Source organism: Lactuca sativa, chromosome 9, assembly GCF_002870075.4.
Source record: "Lactuca sativa cultivar Salinas chromosome 9, Lsat_Salinas_v11, whole genome shotgun sequence".
NCBI lineage: Eukaryota > Viridiplantae > Streptophyta > Magnoliopsida > Asterales > Asteraceae > Lactuca > Lactuca sativa.
In genome coordinates this window covers 198838671-198859905 of record NC_056631.2, presented here as the reverse complement: position 1 = coordinate 198859905, position 21235 = coordinate 198838671, and positions in this window count along the sequence as shown.

Here is a 21235-nt window from a genome sequence, read left to right as displayed (position 1 = left end):
AACACCCTAACAATAACATATACATAACGAACACTCAATCCTCACTTCTAGAGGAGCACAACTATCTCATAACCGACCTATTGGTCCCACACAACCCACCCAGCCATGAAACTTCCACCAACCCTACAGCACTAGTGTATTCTAGTCATACATAACGCTGGACCCTATAGACTTTCGAATATCCAATCCTAACCTAAGCTCCCAATCATACAAGAACAAAACATAAGGCTAAATCAAACATTCTCAGGCTATAAGATCTTAATTATGTGTAACCGTGATACATACACTAAATAACTACAGTAATGATGTCAATTTCATACAAAGGAAACCCTAGGCTAGCAGCCATCATATAATCAGGCAATCCTATCATGCAATTCCTGAAGATCCTTAGCTTAGTACTAGCATGCTGCTCTATCATATCACATAATCAACTAACTTGTATGGTATTTTGGGGTCTACTTACTAGTTTCGACTGATCGTACACTCTGCATCTCTCCTTTAATTATTTTGAAAACCATTTTAGAAATCATTTTGAAAACTCCCCTTGATTTGAGACTGGATTCACACGAATGTTCCTCCAATTCACTCAAACCAAGGCTCCGATACCAACTTGTAACATCCATAAAATTTCAAACCAATTTAAACCATTCAAAACATATTAAGTTCATCAAACATTACAACGTTGTTTTCAAAATATTATTTATCAGAGTATCCCAGAAACAACATCATAAAAGTGAGGTGCGCTACGATCACGCCTTTGCCTTGCCGCGATCTCCTGATGTACCTAAAACAATAAACTAAAATTGTAAGCCCGAAAGCTTAGTGAGTTCCCTCAAAATACCAACCATGTACAACCATAATCATATCATATCATATCACAATACAGAGCAGCCACGCATATCGAGTCTAAAATGTGACTGGTCCGACCGCACCGGGCCTTCAGTCCACCTGGTCCACCTCTAAGTCTACAGTTTGACGGGTTCGCCCGCACCGGGCCTTCAGTCTGTTTTGGTGCACTCTTCGAGCCTCAGCACGTCTGGACCACTCTCTTAGGGCCTTCAGCCTATCCGGACCGCTCGCTGGGCCTTCAGTCTATCTGGTCCACCCTAGGTATGTTGGCCTACAGCACAAAGCAGGACCCGCCTCAACCCAACCCTAATCAAACAACCATGTGTACATAAACAGGTAATCACATAACTATCCACAACCAAACAAACCGATCCAACAGATCATATAGCATAGCAACATCCTAACCAGGATACCGACCTAACCGGTCACTAGCTTAGCATCATCCTATATACCAGGATACCGACCTAAACTAGGTCACTAACATAATACCATCCTAATTACCAGGATGCAGATCTAACAAATCAAAAACATATCAAACAGTTATCGGATTCAAATCCGATAAAGGGTCGGCCTTGGTGCCTTAGACCCTGTTGATATAGTGAGGATAACTCACCTTGCACTTGCCGAGCTGGAGAGATAGAATCAAAACCCTCGATCACCGCCACGAACACCACCACCTATCACTCCAAAGAACCCACAGCTATCAGAACCCAAATTACCAACATACCCTTGGAAATCAACTGGTCAACTGTTTGTCAATTTCTCAGTCCTGGTCAAAGTCAACCTTCCTGGTTGATCCTACTCGCCGAGTCAACCTATCGACTCATCGAGTTTATGAACTCAGAAACCCACCATACACGACCCCACTCGCTAAGTTCCTTATAGACTCACCGAGTCACTACGCGACTTAGTGTCCGAAACCCCACACCCACTCGCCGAGTCATCTCCCAAACTCACCGAGTCCACTCAGGACTACATCGAACCAAAACCCCACTCGACTCGTCGAGTCATCTTCCAGACTCGCCGAGTTCATACGGGTATTACCATAGTCGAATGATACAGAGCTACTCCTTTGATCCAAACAGTAGATCTACGTCCCTAGAGCGCATTAGCAACATAAATTTGCTACCTCTATGTGCTTTCATGTCCCATAATCCGAAAACCAAGCTAAAAAGGAACTTAACTCTTGGGGCATGGCTTTTGCATATCAATTCAAGGGCTTTCCGCATATTGGATCCAAATAGAACTCAGATCTGGAGTTTCAACTCCAGATCTAACTCATGCACCAAAATCTCATCATGTTATCCCCACACAAACCCTAAAACTCCATGAAAGATGGATCTAGAAAGGAGAAGGCCAAGATAACGATTCATTACCTCCAAAACGACCTCTCACTGAAGAATAATCCGAATCTTCACAAATCTCCTTGATCTTCAAGATCTCTTCACAAAATCACTTATCTAAGCTCCAAATTGCTTCCAAGGACTCTCACTCATGATTTAGGGTTTCTGGATCTCAAAAGGGTAGTAAGGGTGCTGAGGGGTGGATAATAGATCCTTTAAATAGGGTGCAAACCCTAAATCTTAGGGTTTTCTCTTCCCAACACTGACTCGTCGAGTTTAGCTGCCGACTCGGCGAGTCAGGGCACTTAACAGGTGCTCCACACATGTTTTGACTCGACGAGTTGTAGATCCAACTCTCCGAGTCCATTCTCCCATTTACACTTTACACTCCCGAACTCTTGCTTCTGAACTTGGGATGTTACACACACACTTTAGTTCCAACCCTTAGAGTTTTGAAAGTGAAAATTTCACCCTTATACTTTATAGTATTATAAGTTAATAATATATATATATATATATATATATATATATATATATATATATATATATATATATATATATATATATATATAAAAGAGCAAGTCAGTCTTACCGTTAGTAGGCCTCATTCACGAAGCCGGTCTATAAGGGGGTATAAGGTTGTTTCCTATAGAATAGCAGCTTAATGGGTGTCCACGGTCACCCACCGCTTCCTTGACTGGTGGAGGGTCGTTAGCCGAACGGGTAGGACAAGGACTATAATTCCCATTAAAAGTATAATGATGAATATAAAGTAACTAAACCTTTATATAAATTCCCAATCTTAGCTACTTTAGGAAAATGTGAATTTGGTGCCAACCCATGAAATTTACACTTTGTACGTTACCAAGTCGTTGGTGGAGCGTGTGTGGTTAACTGGCGGACTAACTTGGACTAGTAAGGATGGAAAAGGGTGACTTAATGTTTATCATAGATCAATGGAGTGCATGTGGTTAACCGACACATTGATTAGGTGATAATATTAAGGGTACCGAGTGAATTTGCATCGTTATTCACACCTTGTTTTGTGATCCTCGGCATCCTAGTCACAAAATCTAAAGGGCACAATCGAGATTGAAACATGCCATTGAAAAGTTCAATGAATCTCAAAAGATCTAGGAGTTTCAAACCAATTAAAACCTAATTTTATTTCGTTTTTCATGGTGGAAATTAGTGATTCGTCATTCACCTACCTTCAAATATTCTATAGCTTGGATTACGGCATCCCTCTTCCAAGTTATAAAATATTGAGTTGGGTCCTAGCCTTAATATTTCATATTCAGTGTTATATTAAGGATCTTTAAATCAACTATCTTGAATATCTCCCAAAAGATGTCTGGTTTAGACAACTGTGATCTTCCCAAATCTCATGGAAATCATACATCTCTACCTCCACTTCCTCCATTTATTCTCCCTATCCCACAAGTTCAAGGTCACTCAAGCCCTATTGGCAAGCAAGGTCTATGTGTGATCACATCTTGGAGATGAAGTCACATATTGAAAAGCCGGGAGAGTTGGGTGTCAAAGTCTTGAGAAAGTTGGTTGTTCAATCACTTTCTAAGTCACATAGTGAGTGTCCTTTGGGACTACTATGTAAAATACTATGACATGACCCTCAATGATCTTATCTATTTCCTTGGTACTGCTGAATCAGCAATGATTTGGAGTACTAGTAGAGTTAATTTGATTAAGAAGTTTAACTTCCCAGACTTCCATGGACATTGACAATGGTAACATTGAATATCCAGAAAAGCTTTCTCTTCCCAATGGAAAGGGATCGGCCATAGTCAACTCGGTTGACCAAAATGGTAAAGAGAATGGCTAAGTCTAAGATAGTCCCATGTACCATTCCTAAAGGGTCCATATGTGTCTATTGCCAAAGGAAGGGGCATTGGTTGCGAAGCTGCCTTAACTACCTGAAAGATCTGAGAGAAGGTCTAGTAAAAAAGCTTGACTCTACTTCAGGTAAGTCAACTATCAAACTCTTTTAAGTTCCTTATTGATGATTCCTAATACAAAATGTGACTCGGTTACATTTTGGTGTTCGGCAGAATCAAGCAAAGGGAAGGACACTTAAAGAAAGAGTATGCTGAATCTGATCGCAAAGATGGATTTCAATCACATGGTTCGAAGATCGGATTCTTGAGCTACTACTTAGGATTTATGATAGATTGCTAGGAAATATGTAACAACATAGTTTCCATTTAAATTTGCATTGTAAGAAAAAAAAGTTTTTTCCGCATTTTATAAATAAATAATTTTTTTACTTTATTTTATATCTCCTTGCAATGGCATTTATGGAAAGTTAATGTTTGTGTGTTTCTAGTAATAATGAATTTGATTATTTCATCAGTGGTAGTGTCTAAATTTACCACATAAGGAAAGATTCTCATCACCCAAGTTTCAATTGGACCGAAACTTGGAATCATGCAGGTTGTATAATGATGAATGAGAACTTTCATCTTTGGAAAATTAAGACTAATTCCTTGCTCACACACACACACACACACACATATATATATATATATATATATATATATATATATATATATATATATATGTGAGTCAAGTGAAGGACTAAGGGATCGAGTACACATTCGTGTGCACTGGTCAAGTCCACCAAAAAAGATCGATAAGACTATTCGTCATGATTTACTAAAGTTTAGTAAATATGGTTATACTTAATAGTTTAAGTATAATTCTGAAACAGTGGAAAAGTTTCGATATATGACAGAACGAATGGGAAGAATCAAATTTGGCAGAAAGATAAAAGTTTCTCAAATATGAAAAGATGGGAGAGTACTTTAGTATCATGTTTTATGATCATCTTAATGATTGTGAGACCATATCACAATTCATCCTCTACGGACATCTTAATGCATTCTTATGGCTAAGAAGAGGTGTCACGAATTATTGAAGTGGTTAAAATCAAGAAGATGAATAATACTCCATTCCAAAACAATTCTTGGAGTTATACTCCAAGATGGTAACCTTGGGTGACATAAAGAAGGGTTTAAAACACTTATCAAATGCAGACTAATGGGTTTTCTACTCTTGAACATTTGAAATTGGTAAGTTATGTTGTCTTGGATAAAACAAAGACCAATTGAGACCAATTGTGTGAAGTGTTTATCTTGATAAGGATCGGCACTTACTCTTGAATATTTGTTTGTTTGTCAAGGAATGGTTCTTGACAAAGAGAAACTTATATGTCAAGAGGACAGTGGGAGTCTTAAAGGTCTTGAAAGTTTCAAGAACTAATCAAGGATAAAACCTATAGTTTATCGCTAGCACACGACTTGAGGTTTGTAACCTATTATGTTGACATAATTCTTGTTTCTGTGCCTATTCTGGTAAAGTTGACTATGTATGTGAGTCCTGTGAGTTCTCAATTGTGTGCATAACAACTTGGAAGCAAAGGTGGGCCCTTGTGCTACCAAGAGGCAAGAAATCAAGATTGATCAAGTTCAATTCATATTAGTATGAGTTTATCACTAACCTTGTCTTGTGATTATGGTTTTGACAAATTCACATGGATAAGAACACATACACCATAAAATCTAAGTGTCATAAGGTTTCTTTCCGATTCATGAAAATGATGGTGAGGAAACGCTTTCACTAAGTAGATAGCAATTGTGATATTTGCATTCTCAAATTCGTTAATGGAGCATGTGTGGTTAACCGACACACTAACATGGACTTGTGCGAAATGGCAAAAGGGTCTAAACATTATGATTACAGAATCCCTCTTCATATTTGTTTAGACACACATGTGAGCTATCTAAGGAAAGATGTATGAGTCTGAGAAGCTTAGATAAAGTTTTGTCGAAGCATCTCGTATCAGGAGTATGAACTTTGGTGATTAAATTTAATAAAGTATTGATTTCTATAAGTCGATTTCTGAGTATATGTCAAAGCTAGTGGGAGCATATTGATAAGTATTGTTAATTATAGAAAGCAAAAGTTTCGCTTGGAAAAGGTTTTTTTGCTATAATTAAGGGAGATGAGATTATACTTCATTTCAATCTTAAAAGTTTATATTGATATTTCAATCATCTTTAGTTAAGGCTATATATATATATATATATATATATATATATATATATATATATATATATATATATATATATATATATATATATATATATATATATTTTATCACTACTAGAAAAACAACCTTTTACGACGCTCATTGCGTGTCGTAAAACGCTTAGACGACGCGCAAATGCGCGTCAAGAAAGGCCCTGTCATAAAGAGAGACGACGCACATTTACGACACGCATTTATGACGCACATTTACGACGCGCGGTTATGACATGCAATGCGTATCAAGCAAGGCCCTGTCATAAAGGAAGACGACACGCATTTGCATGTCGTAACCTTACGACGCGCATGTTTATGACACACAATGTGTATCAAGGAAGCCCCTGTCAAGAAAGGCGATGTCATAAATGAAGATGACACACATTTTTGCGTATCATAATTTTAAATGTTCTAAAAAAAATATTTATATATTTATTAATTTTTAAATTAAATTTGCATTTAATGTCTCATAATAGAAATAAAATATCATATACGAAAAATACAATCCATTGCATAAAATTTAATGTCATACAATTCTATTTCTTACAATATCTAAATTTGCATCTAATCTACTCTATACATCAAATTCCCACTAAGTAAAGTTGCATCTTGCCTTTCATAATTTTTTAAGATTAATGCTCCAAGCAGCTGATTATATGGATAATCAGTTGGACATTGGCCCATCTCACTCAAGAATGACTTAGCCAAATTCAACTCCAAGTCTTTATTGCATCTTGCTGATAAAGCTGCAAGATTTGAATCAAGTGGCTTCATATTCCTTTCTTCCATCAACTTTACCTGATGCACAAAATACATGAAACAAACTACAAGGTCTTTATCCACTAAAATCAACAAAACATACAAATTGCAAACAAGAAATAAAACCTCAAATTTTGTTGCATCAAAGTTCAAACACATACCCACAAAGAACACTAGTTGTCCTTGGAACAACCTTGCGATATTCTGCCTACATAAATAATAATTAAAAAAATATATTATTGTGCATTTAAAAAGGTAGTAGGAATGAAACAAATAATGATTAGAAGGTAAAATACTGATGAAATGTATGTATGTCATGCATAAGAAATGATATTATTATTATTATTGTAAAAATAAAACAGGAAAGGAAAGGAAAGGAGACTGCTGACCTTAACATGTGTATTAGGAAACACAGAAGTGCACAATGTTTCGTGTGTCTCATCTGCATGTGTCTCATCTACAGGCTTTCTTCTTGGGACACTAAGAACAAAAGCAGCTTGGTCCCACGTTGCAGTGGTTGATGTTATCCTATATTCACCATCCCATCTTCTATGAATACCTTCACTTGGATACAAAAAGTACAGCTCCACAACCTGAATCAATTCACATCAATCACTTATTAAATATGCATAAAAAATACCAATCAAACCACCAACACTTTTGTTAAATCCAACGTTTTTCCTACCAGCAAGGTCATCCAATAACGTAGTCTTACCTGCTCCACTATGTTATATTTGACTTCTATTTTTTGTTTTATTATATAACATGATACTGACTTGTGGTTATTTGTGTTGATGGTACAAAATTAGCCAACGTGGACCCAGCGTCAATGTTGATTTACAAGAATTAAGCACTTTCTTCAATGAAGAAACCAAAATTCATAAACTTGTGAGCAAAAATATCGAAACTTTAAGTGAAAATACATCAAAACCCAATTCTTCATCCCTTATTACTCACACTACAAAAAAGGACAAAAATATGGTTACAATGGTATGTCCTTTATTCATGTATATTTACGTATAACTTTTATATAATTATATCCATGTTCTTAAGCGCTTTTCATCTACTCGTTTTAGATAAAGCCTACATCAGAAATGAAACAACAAAAGCCAAAATTGAAGGCTCATGAATTTAATTATGTGAAGGCTAAAACAAAGGAAATTAAAATTTTACACATGAAGGAAAAAGAAAAGAAGGCACCTCAACCTGCTACTCCCATTGCACTTTCTGTGAGAAAAACTATAAAATCAGAAGTGAGTGTTAACATTTAACATTTTCTTTTACTATATTTATCACTTTCTCTTTTTTTCTTTTGACATAAAACTATTAAAATCGCATGGATGAATCATGAATATCTTATGTTAGGAATCAAGTATGAGTTTTGTGAAGGAAAAAGTATTCCTCTAAATAAAAGGTATCATTTTTTTGGATTCCATTCCAATTTTTTTTTAATATTTTCTTTATATTTATAGGATTAAACAAACTACAATGACATCAAGTTTCAATAAGGGCTCTACAGGATTCACTTTTAGGAGCGATCAACGAGGAAAAAAAAGGAAAGAGGCAAGACAAGACAAGTGTCTGTTATGCTTCTTTTCCTTGAGATATTAGATTTAAATGATATATTTAAATGTTTATTTTTTTTAATTTTTCAGGAAAAAAGGGTAGCTGACATGTGTCAACATTCATATTCTTCATATGGAGGACAAGGACAAGCCACATAGCCTCAACCTTCAACTTACCCTCAAAATCAAGGATATGGCCAGCAACAGCAGCAGCTTGATTAGTATGGTAAGCCCCTTGCCTACAACATGCCGCCACAGCAGCAGGGACCATATGGTCAGCCTTACGGACCACCTCCACCTCGTTAGCAGTAGCAACAGTAGCCTTACCCTATGTCAATTGGGCCCACCCAACAACCTTACCCTCAGTATGGTACTACTGCCCCTGATCCTATTAATAATGATGGGTATAATCACCCTGGTGGTTACGCTCCTCCTCCGTCGGCTTCTAGGTATGGACAATAGGTGGCACCTGGTTATGCTCCTCCATTACACCATTACCACAACAATGAAAACATTAAATAATTAGAGAATTAAAGAAATAAATAATTAATTCTTACCAAAATCAAGAATAGTAGGGTATAATGTTCCATTTTCACCCTCATTAATATAGTCAAGCTCCTCAATGAAACGTACAGCCCATTCATCAACTAACCCAACAACATATGAAGAAAGGGTATAACGGTCATACATGAGAACTGAGTAAGAGCTATATATAGAGAAAGGGTAAAATGGTAAGACAAGATGAAAAGGTAAAAAGGAGCGTCTGAATAGTTAACTATTAAGAGGAGCTCTATTAACTATTAAGTGAAAAAGAAATAAGAAACAGGTAGTAAGATTAAAGAAAAAAATAAAGAATAATCACATTAAAAACCTCATCAACAAAGAGTGGGATAAATATGGTGAGCATTTTGGACCTGAGATCCACATGATCCGCCTCTTTAGTTCCCTCTGTTGTCCAATCAAATCACCAAATTTCAATGTTCTTGATGCCAACTCCTTAAAATTTTTAAAAATAAATAAGACTAAGTAGTTTTTTTTAATTTGTCAAACCCGAGAGAAGTAGTTCAGCAATCTCCACACCAACAAGGCTGAATGTCATATATATCCAGATGCAAATCTAATGTTTAAATACAATTACAACATAGTTCAAAGAAAAAAATTATAAAAAAACACTAGTTTGGCTGTGAGTTTTTTGATTACCTGAAGGAAGTATATAACTCCATTGACAATGAAATATGCAGGTCTGAGTTTATCAGTTGGAAGGCTTCTTGCCTGATATTCAGAGGCATGAACCAGATTTATTATTTATATCAACAAAAAAAACATTACAAAATTGTGACTAAAGATAATAAAAAAAGGATTACAGAGTTTCTTAATTGTGAATACCTGATGGTATATCTCAGCCCAGAATAACACGAGTGACATGTATGTTGAGAAAATAGAAAACTAGGAAAATCCAAATTAAAGAGCTCTTACTATGGAAAGGCATATGAATGTATAAGAATCAAATATACAGGGAGATAAAAGGTAAAGAAACTATGAAAATGAGTAGCAACCTTACATCCATTAACCACAAAATTCATCAAGTGGAAAACTTTTTGTGTTGTCCATCCGTATTTTGGTACTCTCAATTGAATGTGAATAAGTTGCACTTGTGTGTTTATTCAGACATGATTATAGTCTTATACACTTAAGCAACCAGAAATCATAAATTATATTTTAATTTGAAAAATAATTTAAAAAAAAAACCAAAATTATATTTTCCTATAATCTCCAGTTGATAGCCACACCAAAAATAGAAAACCCCCAAAAATTATCATACCCACAAAGCATATATAAACTAATTAATTCCAAATAGCTCAACTTCTAGCAACGATTAACACAATAAAGGATTACGTACTTGATAAGTAGCTCTGATCACAGGGATTGTTCATCTGGATCCCATTCAACTGATAGAAACTTGTAACACAAACCTTCTAAAATGAAATAATCCCAAAGAGTAAGACTAAAAGACTGTGGGATCAAACTAATCACTTATACTGAGAGACATTGTGTATTCACCTTCAAATGGAAGAGAAGAGAATAAATATAAGACTTCAACATATATTCAGAGAAACAAAAAGCTAGAAGATGAATTTAGGTGAAAACGGGTGAAAAATTGAAGCTCTAAAATGAACTACAACCAAAAGCTAACCATACCTCATGAACTGGAATCCAAATTGAAATCTAATTCTATAATTTTTGTTGAAAAGACCCAAAAATCAAATGAAGGGGAACATATAATTGTCGTTCTTTCAAAGCCTGTAAAAGAAAAGATAATAAGGATGAATCATGTGGTGTTCAAGAGGAAGATGGAAACAAAACCCTAGAGCGAAACCACGAGCTGGTCGGACCGATTAAAAAGTAAGGAGGTTGAGGAGAACCGTAAGATAAATAGTAAAACCCACCTCCAAGTCTCTTTGTGGTGGTGGCTGGAGCTCCTGATAGAGGGTGACTCACCAAAGGGAATGACGCCTCAAACCAAGTAGGATGTGGCACAGTGGCAAATAGCTTTGGGGAAACGCTTGGAATTTTTTTACTTATTGATAGAGACGTTGGCATGAGAGAAGAATGCGGTGAAGTTAAGAAAGGCCACCCACCATTTTTTTATTGGATGACGAAGGAGCTCATCGATGTGTTCCCTTTTGAAAAATACAAAGTAATCAATTTGTAGCACCAATTTTACCTTGAACATCTGATTTCTGATCTTCAACATGTGAATGGTTCAAAAGCGCTAGTTAGAAATTATAAGGATATGGCAGAAATTGAACTGCGAAATGGGAATGAGGGAGAAAACGAACTCCCATATGGGTTTCATTTTGATAAACAGGTTCGTTGGAATGTTGGCTAAATCAAACCAGGTTTTAGGGAGAATTTTTTGAGCCGATAACCTAAATAGTGAAGAGTGAATTTGGAATTAAGAGAAGTCATACCAAGTTATAGGGGAGAAATCAAACTAGTTTCTTCCTTATTTTGGGAGGACGGACCTGAAGAGATCGAGAAAAAAATCCCTAGTTGGATGATTTTATGGCGAGGAGGATGGACGCGGAGAAGTGATCCTATGCTCATCGGAGAAGAAGTAAGCCTGAAGTGAGATCATCGATTGTTGCAGAGGCCTGGGAGAATCGATCGAGAATCGGAGAGCGTTTTGAATTTCCTTGAAAAAGCCCTAGGTAGAATGGTTGAAAAATCCCTAGGAATTAGTGAATGAAGGGGGATATAGAGGAGAGATTGAAGAAGCGGGCACTTCAAAATTTTAGAATCTCAGAGGATTTCATTTTTTCCCTTCAAAAACGCGCGTTTGATAAAAAAAAATATAAAGCGACATTTGTAGAGGACACACGTTTAAAACAAGTGCCCTCCGTGTTTGCATTTTTGTTTGTTTGACATTAATTTTAAGGCACGCAAAAAATGCGCGTCCCCTATCCTTCAAATTTTGGAAGGCTGACATTATTTTTAAGGGCACACAAAAATGCGTATCGTAAATCAGCGAGTGTCATTGTTTGCGCGTCATTAAAGGGTATTTTTCTTGTAGTATGTTGGAATGGTTCAACATAAGGGAATTCTATATATATTGCGTTCTCAAAAATTCGATTATGATTACGACATCCCTCTTCATAGTCGATTTTTGAAAACATGGCAAATAAAATATTGTAGCAAAAGACTGATCTAATATCATGTCTTTATGTGAGACATCATGAATCGTGTCCCATATGCTTCGGGTATAGGATCGATCACATGTGCTACAGTATCTATCCGTTCTAAATTTTCAAAAATGCCTAGAGCATTAAGAGAAAAAAAAAAGAATAGAACCGAATATAACTGAAATGATTAAGCAATTGTCGAGAACAATTTGAGGTTTACCTAAGATTGGTTTCTCATGGACAGTTGGAAGTATGATGTTAAATTTTGGAAAGGGCCATATTGACATTTTCTGAAAAGAGGTAGCTCTTGTTCAGAAGTGATAGTCAAAATGGGAATATGGAAATCTTTTCCATATTGGGAGTTGGATTTTAAGAATGTATGAGAAAGTTAGAAACTTTTATCAAAGAAGGATATTCAAAGGAATGTACTTTGAATGTGAGACTTCGTTTCCATGGAATTGATCTCCACTGGAATACTTTTTTAATGTCTGTTGCCAGGTCTTTGTAACTTTTGTGCATAGTAATTGCAAGAGGATCAATGCATATGACTTTAAAATCTAACAGATTATAGTAAATGACAAGAATTTGATATTCTTACATTTACGGTAAGCTTTGGGATTGTGAAATGAGAATTATTGGAATCATGTTCAATTGATCTACTTCACAAAGTAAGGATCATAGACAAACATAGTTTGCATACTTTGAGTATGGCATAACTGTTGTTTAGAAAACATAGTGTACATGCTTGGAACATGGGCCAACTATTGTTTTTAATTCAAGTGTTAAAATAAATCGAAATAGAATAATGTGTAATCAATATGGTGATGAATAAAGGTGTTTTATTTATATTCATAAGTGCTGAGACCATATTGTATTCAATTATTCTTGTGTTTCACCTTGCATGTTCTGAATTCCATAATAACTAGGTTATTCCTTCCGAATGACTAAGTTATTCAAACTTCCACTGTCGGTCATAAGTCGGAAGTAGGTATGAATTAAGACTGTCATGAATTGGGCTTGTAGATGACTAAAGGTGTTTAGCCATAGCAATGGTTGCTACAACATTCATGAGTGCTTATAAGTTCTGAGTATGGGAATAAACCTATGCTCACTTGCATCACTTCATGGAATTTATCTTGAGTGATCGTGAGACGGTAATATCATATAAGTCTTCAAACCTAGAGATATGAGTTGTTGCATAAGAGTTGGTTATGCATTGATTATAGGAAAACGCATCAGTAACTTGATGTTATAAAATGTGCATTTGTGTATAATTCAACAAGTAGTAGAAACAAGTATATGAGTCAAAGTTTTTCTATTCCTTCTAGTCCTTGGAGGATTAGAAGCGATATCTAGTCCCCTCGATGACTTTTTTTGACCTATGTATCGGGCCCGGTCAGAACTAAGTTGATGTGTTCAATTAAGTTCTATGTCAAATAAATCGGGAATCGAGAAAAGAAACTGTTGGACAATAAGCAAGACATTGTTCCATGTATATGTCTGGCTGATATATAGAACAAAGGATTATATGATCACTTATCTAAAATGGTGCTTCATAGTTCAACACAGTTTTGAGAGCTATGATTGTCGGTTGGTTCCTAAAGTCATATCTGCAAATATAGTTATTAGACTTATCCAAGTGGGAGACTGTTGGATAAAGTTTCTAAGTCCATAACTTATTTGAGATGCACATGACCCAACCCGACATGGTCCATTTGGGTTGCACTTCACCAGAACGATTTGGATAACCTTTTGAGAATAATATGTTTATGATTTGTTAATATATTATAAGTTGTAATATATTAATATGAAATCATAATATTTAATTAGTATTGATCATAAATTAATTTAGAATTAATTTGGTGATAAAAAAGGTGACTAATTAAATATGGGCTCTTGTATTTATATAAGTGTGGGCTAATACTCATTTGGAATGGGCTTGGCATGCATGGGAGTACATGCATAGTGCATGGAGCTTTTAAACCATGGATCCTTGGAAAGGAAGAGTCATGGGTATTAGGGTTTACATAGATGTAACCCTAATCCTCCGCAATATATAAAGCAGTCCTTGGCACTTGATTTGGCACTAGTTGTGTGTGTACAAGAGTGGTGGTCATTTCAAGAGTGTTCATTATTCTCTCAAGAGTTTTCCAATGTTTGTGGTGATTTGTGATTTCCATTTGAGGCATCCACACTATTGGTGCTAGGCTCTCAAACTCCAAGAAATCAGCCACTACTAAAAGGTATGTCATTCTACTAGTAATTTTATGATTCAAGTTCCCCATGCCATGCTAGTTAGGATGTACACCTTGGAAATTCTTATTTGCATGTATTTTAGAGAAAAGATAGATCCAAGGTTTATAGAGTTGCATGTACACCATAGGAGTGTTAGAATGCTCAAAACCCAACACTTTCATCTATTGAGAGTCAACCAATCTAAGTCATATTAGTCTTACTTCATAATTGCTACCACAATTATATCCAACTATGAGCTTTTAGAATAATAAGATTATTCATGGATTAAACATGTTAATTCAGTTCACAATGAAGTTATAATCCAATTATAATTCATAATTCTCTATATTTATTTAGAAATCAAAATCGTATGTAGCACTTTACATTAAGATTTTATTCTAAAGTAATGATCACATATACATTCTCTTAGTTCTTCTTAAGTACTCTTAGAATGTTCTCATAGTCGTCTAGTGACTTAACCATGTATTCAATCTTGTATCTCCTGATATGACATAAATGATGAGTTCTTTTTCCAAGCAAATTGAATATAAATCATTTCATCTAGGTCATTACTATGTGATAGGTCCTTTTAAGATAGATTGAAAAGGTGTTATTGGACAATGCCAAGAGTTTTCCAAAGGAATCTTTTATCTTGACCTCTTTCAAGAAATTGTTAATTCATGCAACAGAATTTAAAACTTTTAACATTCATATCTATCTATCACTATAGATTTTACATCCCAAGAATCGATCTTGTCATTCCTAAGTCTTTCATTTTAGAAATACTTTACGAGACAAGGTTAAACGAACCCGTATAGTCGAAATGTTTTTTCAAATGATTAAGTATGTCTCATTCATACAAGATTAGGAATATCACTATCCTCCTACTAGTACTTAGTAAACACATGTGTCCTTTTAATTTTTATCTAAAAGCAAACTGATGTGTTTGAAACCAACTAGTTTTAATCCTACTAACTTAGACACAAAATAAACACACGAAAGGCAGTGTACCTATCGATTAGTAATATAGTTCAAGCAAATAGGGTATCGAACACAGGGAACAGTAAACAATTAAAATAAATGCTAATATTATCTAAATAAAACAAATAACAAAAAAAAGGGTTTTCTCTAGTTTTACAAGACTAGAAACTTAATTAGAATAACTAGCAACTAAAACAATTAATTACCAACTAAATTCAATAGTAAAGAGGACTTCTGTTTAGGTATGACTCATTTGTTCCCATGGATGATTTTAATGTATCGTATTAATTCTTCATTGGCTACCGATTAAGATAATTAGGTTCACGTTCGCTATTCCTAATTCTTAGAAAACAAATTAACTCAAGCAATGGCCAGTTGTCTAAATTAACGGGTTTCCTAGATTACTGATTCGGGTTAAGTAAGACTTGTAGTGGTTAACTAAATTGGCCCTTCAATTAACCTCTTGTCGATGTTCATCCAACAAGCTTACACGTTAACTTACCTATCTTCTAGTTAATTCTAGTTTCACGTTCGTTATTCCTAGACATACAACTATGTGGTCACAATAAATCATGTGAAATTAATAACTAAGAGATGTTCATACAACTTAATTACTGATTTATTAACAGAAGAATAGTTATTGTCAACACATAAGGTTCTTTAACAAGCTTAACAAAACATAATTACCAATTAAAATTAATCCTACTCAAATAATCAATCCATGTTCATAAAATTCATCTACCTAAACAGAAGTTATGAGTTTTAGCTCATGATTACAGCAGAAACAAGCTCAAAAACGAAATCAATTGGTAAAAACATAGTTCAAACAAGAGATTAGGTAAAGAGTAAACTTGATTTTGCCTTGATTCTCCTTAAAATTGAATGTAGGGTTGATTCTTCAGTTCCTCACGACCTAGCAGCACTTCCAATCGTTTCTCAGCCTCCTAGGGTTTCTCTCCATGCTAGGGTATCGATCTGAAAGTCCCTTTATATAGATTTCCACAAACCAGAGGCTACTCGGCGAGTCCAGTGAACTACTCGGCGAGTCCGTCACTTAAAACCCGTGTACGGCAAGTCAGCGCGTCCAGAATCGCGAAAGTTCGATACAACTCGCCGAGTAATCGACCCTACTCGCCGAGTACGTTTCGAATCAGCATTTTCTCAAAACCCAAAAGTCGTTCGAAATTGTGTCTACTTTTAAGAACATTTTGAATCTCGTCAATCGGAGTTACGGTTCGTGATATATGGCCAAAACACTGACGAGGGGTCAAGCTGTCCAGCAACGTCCTTCTTTCTTCAAAATCCAAGATCCGAGCGTCCAATCGCCAATTCCGCTTCATTTTCCTTTCGAGCATGTAATTGTTGCTGATAAATGAAATTATAAACTAATTAAGCACCTTTTTTTCATTAAATGAGATAAAATCAACATAAAGTATTAAGATAATGCATGAATTTTATAACTAGATATGCTCATATCACAAACCTTTTATCTTTATATTAAAATGACTATTCCAACCGTGAGATGTTTGCTTTATATCCACAAGTGGATCTTAAGCCTTACACATTTGGTTACGATAACATGTATTAAGAAAACCTCCAGACTAAGCTATATAGACATCTCTTAGTAGATGTCTTATTAAGAAAAGTGGTCTTTCTTGAAATCTATTTTCTATAGCTCATTTTAAGAATATGAACTTATAATGAATAATATCCTTATTGATCTAATCTTAGCTACTTGTGAAAAGGTTTGATGATAGTCAATGTCATGAGTATGAAAAGGACCATAGTTAATGACATGAGTATGACAAAATTCTTTTATGACACGTCTTACTAAATGTGTATGATATCCATGTATATATATATATATATATATATATATATATATATATATATTCTTTCTAAAGGAATCTCTTACTCCTTCTAGCCTTGCTACAGAGAGGAAAATTAATCAAACCTATACATTATTATTATACATGAATTACATTTCAATGTTCATGACTCTAAGTCATTCATCAAATTCAAAATTTGATATGACATATTGGCAATTGATGGGTTTGCTATAAACCTTCAAGAAGAACTCATCAATGAGAGACTTCACATTTCTCAAGTCAAAGATTATTTCTACCATTAATGAGAACAGTGTGTGTTTGTGAATAGCTATTATTCAAGTTCAACAATTCCTTGTTGAAACTAGTGCCAACAATTGCTACATTAGCCTATGGTTCTTGAGCTGCTTCAAGTTCCATGTGCCTCCCACTTTCTTTGTCACTAGAAGCTTTCTTTCTACTGACTTAAAATTCAGAAGAATAAGAGAACTTATTTTTTGTGGGTTTGTATTAATAATCTAATATGCCCTTTTAGAATATTATACATATATGTATTTTATTGGTGTTTGTATTCAAGATACAATTAATAGTGATTAAGGTATAATCCCAAGAGCATAAAAGAAGATAATTTCTACCGATTAGAAAGTAAACTTTATCCAATAAAGTCTAATTTATCCTTCATTATCACTAAAATCTTGTGACATCCGGAAATTTAGGTCATAGACTGCGAACGACAAAATTGCAGTAAATCTCTTTATAATTTAACTCATTGAGTTTTAGTGCATTTAATATGAAATAATGAATTCATCTCAAATAGTATATAATATCAAATGATACCTTACTTCCAAATATGTAAACTTTCAAACGAATCAAACAACTCAAATGTAACATCCCAAAATTTAAGACCAAAAATTTTGTTTTTAATTAAGTTACTTATAAAATAGTTTATTGAAAAACATCATCGATATCATACTAATCCATAAAAACCATAACCACATGTCTCAAAATTCATATCATCAATAGTAATAATGTCAGAGTAAAATCCCATGGATCTCAAAATGCGGAAATCGTGTCTGTGCGACGCGTTGCTACCGTGCCGACTCCTTCCCCTTCAACGAAGAGGTACTTGAAACCAAAACTAAAAACCATAAGCACAAAGCTTAGTGAGTTACCCCATCAAACCACATACCATACAAATAAAAAACTCTCAGACATATCTGGGTGCCCGACCTACCCTGCTAAGGATACCGGGGTCTTCAACCTACCCCACTGTCAGGCATATCTGGGTGCTTGACCTTCCCTCCGGTGTATCTCAACCGGTTACGGGGACTATTTCACCCTTATCACTACTACATAAAAACATAACATAACATAAACATACTGTCTAGTATATTTGGGGACTAGACTACCCCTTTGGCCCTATCGACCGGTAACCAAGGACTATTCCACCTACTACCACTATCACATAACATCATATCATGCTAGCACATAAAACATATCAGATAGTTGCTAACCAGACAATTATCACAAAGACTATTATCTTACAAACAACTCCTACTAGTGGGCCGATATTGTGGCCTTAGACCCACTTCTACTGGAAGGTAACTCACCTCAATGTCGTAAACTGTCTGAACTATCCTTGCTGCTAGAATCAACTCCTCTCAGATCCTACACATAACAATCTTCATTAATTACCATTTTCTAGTCAACTCAGGTCAAAGTCAAAGTCAACTCTAGATCAAAGTCAAAATCCAGTTGACTCAACTCGCCAAGTTGGCCCCACAACTCGTCGAGTTCTGAAATCATGAAAACGCCAAGACTTTGACCCTACTCGTCGAGCCTTACAAGGGCTCACAGAGTTCTCCTTTAAACAAAGTCGGGACCTTCTACAACTGACTCGCCGAGTTTATCCTTGAACTCGTCGAGTTCATCTTCATCTGAGTTAAGGTGTTTAGTCCTTGACTCGCCGAGTTCATCCTTGAACTCGTCGAGTGCATCTTCATTTGGTTGGGAAATTTCCTTGAACTCGCCGTGTTCGTCCTTGAACTCATCGAGTGCGTTGATCTTTAGGTCCATAATGGACCAACTGGCTGAGTCTTCTTCCAACCCAACATACTACACAATATCAGAAGGGTTTTGGGGGAAAATTGCAACCTGATTCGCCGAGTCACATAAACGACTCATCGAGTCCCTCTATGTCCAAAACTATTCAGTCGATTTCAGATGGTCCTAATGCATCCAAAACGTAGATCTGGCCTCCTAGGGTCCATATTACACGTAAAGCTACGGACTTGACGTTCATGCATGGGGTTTTTGGCTCAAAAGGCTCTAAAATGAGGTTTATATGATGCATGGGACTCCCATGGCCATAAAGTTGGCACCTTTATGCCATGGGAACCCTCAATGGTTCCAGATCTGAATTCATACCCCTTTGGAACCACAAAATCCCAAAATGGCTCTACTAAGACTTAGAAAAGGTAGAAACTTTTCTTAACTAGAGATCTAAGAGACAGATGGTCAAGGTTGAAGATTTTTACCTTGAATGAGCTAGAAATGAAGCAAAATCTCTAGATCTACTTGCTCCATCTAGAACCACCAAGCTTCCACTTCCTCCTTCAAGCTTCAAACAACCACAAACACACAAAAATGGCTTAAGAACACTCCAAATGCTTTAGGGTTTCGTGTTAGGGATTTTCTGGATTGTGAGAGACAATGGAGGCTGAAGTGGGACAAGATAATGTGTTTAAATAGGGTGCAAATACTAAATATTATGGTTTCATCCAGGCAGATCTACTCGCCGAGTCAGGCTCTCAACTCGTCGAGTAGGTTACTTAAAACCCGCGTCCAAAGTCTAGTCTACTCGACGATTTAGGGCTCCAACTCGTCGAGTCCCACTGCAAAATATGCAATTATTTAAAATTAAAATACGTACCGGGAACCAGATGTTACATCAAGCTACAACACTGGTTAATGCGTCTGAAAAACTGAAATTTCATATTAAGTAGTTATGATGAAAGAAAACATTAAAACCTTATAATAAATCTTCCCCTCTTTCCGAAAAATATAGAAAACATCCAATACAGAGTTCGTATGCGAAATATATGATAGTTTTAAGAAAACAGATAGTAAAACACTAGTTTTCTTTAATCGTTTAAAACTAAATCGATCCGTTGAGGCACTTGCACACCTCCGATGGAAATTCTGAGAGTGTTTTTGGACTCAGGCTATGGCCTAATATTTAATTTCATTATCAAAATATTTTTAGCAAAAATATTTGCAAAAGTCGAAAAATCAAGCGTTACGGGCTATTTAGACGCGCAACTTTAAACGCAATTTCTCGGAGTTCCATAACTGAAAAACTAATCTGTTCGGGTTTTTGGAATCCTTGAATTAAACACTATTTAATGGCACTTTCGGAAAAAATTTCTCAACATCGGGATCTTGATACACCAAAATGAGATGGTTTTGGGGCATTTAATGAGAGTGTGACCTCATGTGGACCCACATTTCTCGCCTAAGTGTAGAAGCTAGCCATTTCCTTCCTCTCTTGGCCTTACCCACATGACCTTCTTATTCCTTCACCCTCTCCATGTTTACACTCTTCACCATAAGCTACCAAGCATGGTGAAGGGTATGGCTATTGTATGTGTGTGTGTGAGTTAGTTAGCTAGAAAAGTAGGTATATGCAACCTCATCTGACACACAAATCAGCAGATCAAATACCTCTCAATCTCTCCCTTCATATCTCTCTATTTCAACAACACCACCACCACTCCACCACTCCACCACCACCCTTATACCCCCAAGCAGTGGCGGAGCCAGGGTCAAAATAAAGGGGTGTCCCGGATTTTTTTTGTGTAATATATAATAAAAAAAAAGAAATTTAATTAAAT